General features: G+C 40.6%; 1 pseudogene; it reads left to right on the top strand.

The window, feature by feature from the left end:
- LOC111722104 overlaps window positions 1–3,970 on the top strand; it is a 34,587-nt pseudogene extending 30,617 nt beyond the window's left edge.
- Window positions 3,971–9,104: the final 5,134 nt, after the last annotated feature.

Below are 9,104 nucleotides of genomic sequence, written 5' to 3'. Positions count from 1 at the left end.
GTGTAATTTCCTAGAATCTCCCCATCTAAATACCAACTAGGCCTGGGCTGCTTAGCTTCTGAAATCAGAAGAGATTGGGCACATTCAGGGTGGTATGGCCATAGACAGTCTTCTAGAATGTACATGTAGAATTTGTCGAACATGTGCCTAGAAATAGAATTCACAGGTCATTCAATGTGGTAAAGTTAATTTCATGGTAAATATTGTAAGACATACAATCCTAATGTCTTCCGACATTATCAAATCATCTTTCCTTTAAATCTATTTTAGCCTCATACCGTAGCTTTGTTCCCATAGTTGACTATGGGATAATTATGTATTGGTTGCTAAATCAGTTTGTGTTTTCTACCGGGGACAGAATTTTATTTGTTTGTTTGTTTGTTTATCTAGAGATAGAAAAAAATTATTTTTTTGAGTCCTACTTTGTTGCCCTCGGTAGAGTGCTATGGCATCACAGCTGACAGCAATCTCAAACTCTTGGGCCTAAGCAATTATCTTGCCTCAGCCTCCCAAGTAACTGGGACTACAGATCCCTGCCACAACGCTTGGCTACTTTTTTTTTTTTTCAATGACAGGGTCTCGCTCTTGCCCAGGCTGGTTTTGAGCTTGTTGAGCTCAGGTAATCCACCCACCTCAGCTTCCCAAGTGCTGGGATTACAGGTGTGAGCCACCATGCCTGGGCAGGGTCAGAATTTTAACTGACATAGTATAATTCTGTTTCCATACATTGGCAAGCGTAATACCTGCTCCTGCATGCTCATATTAAAATTATTTAATATTCTACTTAGTGCAGTATTCCTCCCCAACCATACTTAGTAATGTGATCAGAGGCAGGCCTTGCCAGTTTTCTCTTATGTTGGCAGCTCAGGATACTCAGTGAAGCAGTCATCACTCTGTAACCACATCCTCCTTATTGTGGTTTCTTCCTTCCATGATTTCCTTGTCCTCCGTCCTCATGTTCTCTCTTGGTTTAGATGGATTCTACAGTCACATTTTAGCATGTTACTTCTTGTATTCCTGACCACAGCAATTTCCATAAAACCCTTCCCACTCACAGTACTCTCGCTGTGTAAACAAAGTTGTTCACCATTGGCAGAGGTGAACTTTTGAAGGAGCTGCCTGTGTTGTTACTTTCACTGGTGCCTAAATTAGTATGTGCTCTGGGTGATGACTCACATACCATTGTCCATGAAGGATGACTGAGTAACCCTGTTGACAACACAGCTGAGACCTGTGTCCCTTCAACTGTTCCTTCCTGTGCTTCTGTTTCCTGTGATCTGTTGTTTCTGGTGCTGGTTAGATCAGCAGTGGCTCCTAAGAACATGTCTGATCCTCAGGCCCTGGGTCAAGTCTTGTTTTTCTCACTTAATGTGCAAATTGGGGTAAGACGCATAAATGCTGTGGACCTGCTGTTTTCTAGGTAAACATAACTTATCTCTAGGTTTCTCTAACAAATTAGTGCTAGTTGATGGCTAAAAATACTACATGGTGTTTGTAAACACTGCTAAATTCTGAATAGGACCTTAGCCCATGAACTTTGACCAAGATGAACATTCAAGTCATAGCTGCCTGAACTATGTTGTATAGGATTGTATTTCTCAATTTGTTCCGAGTAATGTTTTCTGTGACCCTAGTTCATACATTGTCCGAGTCCAAGTACATCAGTCTCTTCAATTATTGAACAGCATGTACTTTCAGCCTACTGCAGTGCTTTGACTTCAGAGTGGAAAAATTCTCCTTCTTTTAGGGTTAACATAGGTTTGTGCAATGTGTTTTGGTTACAGATTGTTTCATGCTAGGTTTCCCTGCCTACTATTTTGAATTGCATATAATCACTTTTCTGTATTAAAGAAAAGTTTTCTTGGAAGTTAAATATCACAATTACATGTTTTGTAACTCTGTAATACCTAGGTTACTCTTAAAATGATGTTATGTGGCTCAGCACCTGTGGCTCAAGTGGCTAAGGCGCCAGCCACATACACCTAAGGTGGTGGGTTCGAATCCAGCCCGGGCCCGCCAAAAGCAACAATGATGGCTGTAACCCAAAATGGCCAGGTGTTGTGGTGGGCACCTGTAGTCCCAGCTCCTTGGGAGGCTGAGGCAGGAGACTCGCTTGAGCCCAGGAGTTGGAGATTACTGTGAGCTGTGATGCCACGGCACTCTACCCAGGGGGATAGCTTGAGGCTCTGTCTCAAAAAAAAAAGATGATGTTATGTATATCAGTAGGTGTCTAATGACCATCTCTAATTCACCTGACACCTCTGGTTCATTATATCTTGTAGGTATCTCTTCTATATTTGTGACAAATGACTCTCCATCTACGAAGAGCAGTAGTACAGGGGAAATATTCCCCACGGTCATGTTGGAAAGGCACAAAAGCCATGACATTGAAGACTTGTGCTTTAGGGAAATCCAGAAGAATATATACAACTTTGAGTGTCAGTGGAAAGATGATGAAAGACATTCCAGTAGAGTCCATATAACCCCTCGGGGAAATCTCACTGATAGGAGAGATCAGCATGGTAGGAGAGATTCAGGAAACAAGCTTATGAATACTCAACTGGGATTGAACATCCAGTCATATCCACTAGAATTGCAGCTATTTAAGGCTGAAGAGAAAATTTATGAATGTAATCACATGGAGAGGTCTGTCAACAATGATTCCTTGGTTTCTCTACCCCACAGAATTCCTACTATGAGATCCTACCTTTCTCATGAATATGAATTTGATCTTATGGATTCATTATTCACACAAAGAGAGAAACCACACATAGGAACAGAACCTTACAAATGTAATGAATGGGACAAATCCTTTAATCAAGGGTTACATTTCACTATTCATCAGATAATCCAATCAGAAGAAAGACAATTTAAATGCAATATATGTGCTAAAGTCTTCAATAAAAAATCAAACCTTGAAAGTCATCAGAGAATCCATACTGGAGAGAAACCTTATAAGTGTAAGGAATGTGGTAAAGTCTTCAATAACATTTCACATCTTGCACAGCATCGGAGAATCCACACTGGAGAGAAACCTTACAAATGTAATGAATGTGGCAAGGTCTTCAGTCAGATTTCACACCTTGCACAACATCGGAGAATTCACACTGGAGAGAAACCTTACAAATGTGATGAATGTGGAAAGGTATTTCATCAAATTTCACACCTTGCACAACATCGGACAATTCATACTGGAGAGAAACCTTTCAAATGTAATGAATGTGGCAAAATGTTTCGTCGTAATTCATACCTTGTACAACACCTGATAATCCATACAGGAGAAAAACCTTACAAATGTAATGAGTGCGGTAAGGTCTTTAATCATATTTCACACCTTGCACAACATCGGAGAATTCACACTGGAGAGAAACCATACAAATGTAATGAATGTGACAAGGTCTTCAGTCATAAGTCATCCCTAGCAAATCATTGGAGGATTCATACTGGAGAGAAACCTTTCAAATGTAATGAATGTGGAAAGGTCTTCAGTCGCAATTCATACCTTGCTCGACATCTAGTAATTCATACTGGTGAGAAACCTTATAAATGTAATGAATGTGGCAAGCTGTTCAGTCAAAATTCACACCTTGCAAATCATCGAAGAATACATACTGGAGAGAAACCTTATAAGTGTAATGAATGTGGCAAAGTCTTTAGTCAAAATTCATATCTTGTATATCATCGAAGAATTCATACTGGAGAGAAACCTTATAAATGTAATGAATGTGGAAAGGTTTTCAGTCTAAACTCATCCTTAGCACACCATCGGAGAGTTCATACTGGAAAGAAACCTTACAAATGTAAAGAGTGTGACCAGACCTTTAGCGTGCGTTCAAGCCTTACTGACCATCTTGTACTCCATACCAGAGAAATCTTTTAAATATAATTAAATGAACATGGCAGAGTTTTCAGTGACAATTGATACCTTGAATATGGTCAGAGATTTCATGCTGGAAAGACATCTTATTAATGTGACAATGTAACCAATGTAATTAATGTAGGAAGATATTTTTCTAAGAATTAAAGATTTGGAGGGTATTAAGTAATTCACACTGGAAGGAAACTTTGCAAGTGTGATGAATGCAGCAAAGTCTTTACTTACCATGTAAGGAGTAACCATCAATCCATGCTAGATGGCAACCTTTCAAATATATTGAATGTGGCAAACCTTAGGGCATAATTGTGACATTTGGCTTTTTGGAACATTCCTTGGTAGAGTCAAACCTAAGACCTGAGCCCAGCAAATTGTTTAGTATATATTCACTATCAAAACACATGGGATAACCCATATAGGAGAGATACAATTCACATCTAATGCACATGGCGAGGTTTTCTGCCACATTTCACACCTTACACATCATGAGAGAATTCCTACTTGAGAGAAACCTTACAAATACAATTAAGGTTTTAAACCCTTCATTATGAGTTCAAGTGTAAATTGAAACAGAATTCACAGTAAAGAGCATTCATGTAATTTTATGTATCAGAGACATTATCCTGGCCTCAAACATACTGGACCTCAAGAAATGTATCTTCAGTGAAACCATAGAAATATAAGGTCCATGCTTAGGCTTTTTTTAAAAAAGCTGTGAAACATCAGTATGATCATACTGGAAAGCACCTACAGAAATGTAGTGAATGTATTGAACCATTTATTCATGAGAGGTTCATACTGGATAGAAAGCAAGGCAAATGTAGTGAACCTAAAAGTTTGCTAATGTAATGTGCATCCTTAGGATTCATTGAAGAGTTTATACTCAAGAATACAAATGCAATGATATGGTAAACTATTTAACCAATTCTCACAATTTACATTCCACATAGGAGAGTTGATATAAAGAATAAAGAAGTCTTTAATTCTGCAGGATTAACTTGGGTGTATACTGCAGTATGATCAAAAGTAAAAAGATGTTAAAAGTCATGCCATACCTCAAAGGTGCAAGGACATTTGAAATGCTCAATTATTTAAAGGTTATAAAATATTTTACTCCATTATTGTAAGTTTCTTGGAAAGGCTACTTAATTGTTTTTGACTTTTGAACTGAAGTTTGGAATTTGTTTTTATTATGCCTTTCTTATGGCCATTTCATGGTGCTCTAAAGAAAGGGGCCTACTTTGTTAGGTGAGGATGAATTCTATTCATGTTCTTGGAGATCCAGGACACTGACTTTTAAAATTAACTATTTATTGAGTGACAGCGTTTGGAAGGGGCTAAAAATAATGTGAAACTATTATCATCCATGTTGACTGCATTCAGGACACTGTTCTCCACACAGGGCCATTGTGAAATATAGGAAGGGACTGCTAAAATGAAACATAGTCATCAGTGCCATGGGAGACTGGGATTCTTGTTGGAGGAAAGCATGTGTTAGCTGGGACTGATTCCATAGGGGAAATATGCAGGGGAAACGGTAGCCACCTTGTCCATTGAATGGCAATAGCTATTGGGTAGGAAGATTTATGGAAATATAGCCTTCTTATTGAAATTGAAAAGAGAACACTTGTCAGAGAGGAGAATTTAATCAGAAGGACCACAATTGCATATTCTCCATCATGAGTCACACTTAACTGCCAGCATTGCTTCCTACTATTTTATTCAAACTGTCAATAGATGTTATGTATTAATAAAATTTAATGTTTTGTGATGGCTGTGAGTGAATCACTTTCTACCAGAATAGTTTTATTTCAGCCTCCGTGGGCTACTTCATGTTGGATGGTATCAGTGCACCTTTAGGTTCCGAAGACTAACAGATCAGTAACAATTGTTTAATGGTGGAGTCAACATACAACATTGAGAAGTTACAATCATGTCTTGTACTGGAGTCAGCCTTTCTGCTGTCTGATGTCAGATTCTTATGTGGGTATAATACACTTTTGACAGCAGTGCAATTTTATCTCTGAGACAAACCTTCCTTCCTTTTGAGGAATATGGATTGTATTTTAATTTTAAATGCAGCCAGGCATAGTGGCTCGTACATGTAATGCTTGCACTTTCAGAGAACTAGGAGGGGTGAATCCCTGGAGCCGAGAAGTTTGAGACCAGCCTGAGCAACATAGTAAGACCCTGTCTCTACAAAACATTTTGCTCTTTTAAAGAACATTAAGTAGCCTATTATATAAATAAATGATTTAAAAAGTAAATAGGCCAAGTGCAATGGTTCATGCCTGTAATCCTAGCACTCTGGGAGGCCAAAGTGGGAGGATCCCTTGAACTCAGGAGTTCAAGACCAGCCTGAACAAGAGACCCCCATCTCTACTAAAAAATACAAAAACTAAGGCAAGAGAATCACTTGGGCCCAAGAGTTTGAGGTGGTTGTGAGGTAGGCTGATGCCCTGGCACTCTAGCCTCAAAAAGAAAAAAAAAAATTTGTGTACTGATTTCTTCAGGTGTGTATCCCCGTTTTTCTTAGCTTGCACTCTAGTTTGCAATCCTTTCCCCCTCAATATAAATTGGTTTCTTTCAGAAGGCCTGTGTTTCTGAATTTCTTTTTAGGTTGACACCATGATCAGTAGGGAAATAGAAGTAACAGTTCTTTTTTTCTTCTTTGTTTTTTTTTTAGGCAGCATCTCATTTGGTCCCTCCAGCTAGACTGCTGTGGTTTCACATAAGCTCACAGCAACCTCAAACTTCTGGGTTGAAGCCATCTTCCTGCCTCAGTCCTCCAAGTAGCTAGGACTACATGTGCACACTATCACACCTGGCTAATTTTTGTATTTTTTGTAGCAATGAGTCTTTTTTTTTTTCTTTTTGAGACAGAGCCTCAAGCTGTCGCCCTGGGTAGGATGCTGTGGCATCACAGCTCACAGCAACCTCCAACTCCTGGGCTCAAGCAAGTTTCTTGCCCCTGCCTCCCCAGTCACTGGAACCACAGGCACCCGCCACAACGCCTGGCTATTTTTTTTTGGTTGCAGCCATCATTGTTTGGCGGGCCTGGGCTGGATTCAAACCTGCCACCTTAGGTGTATGTGGCTGGCACCTTAGCCACTTGAGCCACAGGCGCTGAGCCGTAGGGATGAGTCTTGCTCTTGCTCAGTCTTATCTCAAACTCTTAAGGTCAAGGAATCCTCCTACCTTGGCCTTTCAGAGTGTTGAGATTACAGATGTGAGCCTCTGTGCCCTGCCTATTTTTGATTAAGTCAAGTCAACTTCAGTTCAGCTTCAGTCCTCCCAGACCCTGAACTTTGAGCCACTCTTGGTCAGTGAGATTCAGAACAACCTCTCCTCCTGGGGAACCCCATCCCTAGGTGATCCTGGGATGAAACAGTCCCTGCAGGTGGGACCGGGTGCTCTTCCTCTGCCCAGACCTGCTGCTTTCCTGCCTTCTTATGTAAAAGAAAAATGCTTTCCTGTGTGCACCTTGGGTATTTTCAGATCTTATGTTTGTGGTATTGTCCTTGTTGCAGTAATCTTTTTTTGAATAAAATCTCTCAGGTCTGAATTTGTCTTTTGACAGAGGTGAGTATTTTCCTAGTTCCATCTGTGTTAGCTACACATATTCTCTATAGGGTAAAATATACTCAATAAGTAAATTTAATTTCTAGTTCAAATTTAACCCTTAATAATTTGGGTCTTCCTCATAGTGATATGACAGGGAAGCATATGTCAAAATCTTCCTGGGACTGAGAAGAAAAAAAAAAATTTTTTTGGTGAATGTGTTCATAGCACTCTCTTGAAAATGTTACAAGCAACACAACTCCCCATGTACAGTTGGGGAGTTGTATCATTGTGCTCTGCATCTTTGGATTCAAGCAACCATGGACCAAAAATAGTAAAATGTATATACATATACATACCAATAAAATAATACAAATAAAAAAGCATATAGTGGGGCGGTGCCTGTGGCTCAGTGAGTAGGGCGCCAGCCCCATATACCGAGGTTGGCAGGTTCAAACCCGGCCCCAGCCAAACTGCAACAATAACGAAATAGCTAGGCATTGTTGCAGGTGCCTGTAGTCCCAGCTACTCAGGAGGCTGAGGCAAGAGAATCGCCAAAGCCCAAGAGCTGGAGGTTGCTGTGAGCTGTGACGATATGGCACTCTACTGAAAGTGATAAAGTGAGACTCTGTCTCTAAAAAAAAAAAAAAGTATATGGTGGCTGGTCACAGTGGCTCATGCCTGTAATCCTAGCACCCTGTGAGGCAGAAGCAGGTGGATTGCCTGAGCTTATGGGTTCAAGACCAGCCGGAGCAAGAATGAGATCCTATCTCAAAAAAAAAAAAATAGCTGGGTGTTATGGTGGGTGCCTATAGTCCCAGCTGCTTGGGAGACTGAGGCAGGAGAATCACTTGAGCCCAAGATTTTGAGGTTCCTGTGAGCCCTAACACCAAGGCACTCTACCAAGGATGACACAGTGAGACTTTGTCTCAAAAAAAACACACACATAGGCTTGGCGCCTGTGGCTCAAGTGGCTAAGGCACCAGCCACATATACCTGAGCTGGCAGGTTCGAATCCAGCCCAGGCCTGCCAAACAACAATGATGGCTGCAAACAAAAAAAAAGAAAAAACAAAATAGCTGGGCATTGTGGCCTGTAGTCCCAGCCACTTGGGAGGCAGAGGCAGGAGAATCACTTGAGCCCAGCAGTTGGAGGTTGCTATGAGCTGTGATGCCACAGTACTCTACCCAGGGTGACATAGTGAGACTCTGCCTCAAAAAAAAAAAAAAAAATCCCCCACACACACCAAAGCATAACTATATATATGGCATTTACATTATATTAGGCATTATAAGTAATCTAGAGACGACTTAAAATATACAGGAGGACATGCAGGAGGGTATAGGCAAATACTATATTATGCCATTATATTAATATATAAAGGCCTTGCATATTGTTGGATTTTAGTATGGGGAGTCCTAGAACTTATCCCCCACAAATACCAAGGGAACTGTGCTAAATATATTCTTCACTTTCAGCCATGAATCAGCATCTCACCTACTGTTCTCAGTTTAACAAAAAGCTGCACAATCTTTCCTCAAGTCCTTCCTTGGGATAGCGGAAGTTCATGTTGAAAGTTCCATCCTGGGCTCGGCGCCTATAGCTCAACCGGCTAAGGCACCAGCCACGTACACCTAAGGTGGCGGGTTCGAATCCCCAGCCCGGACCC

Source organism: Otolemur garnettii, unplaced genomic scaffold (genome assembly GCF_000181295.1).
Source record: "Otolemur garnettii isolate 467f Iridium unplaced genomic scaffold, OtoGar3 scaffold00212, whole genome shotgun sequence".
NCBI classification, from domain to species: Eukaryota; Metazoa; Chordata; class Mammalia; order Primates; family Galagidae; genus Otolemur; species Otolemur garnettii.
This window is presented reverse-complemented; position numbering and strand designations above follow the sequence as displayed.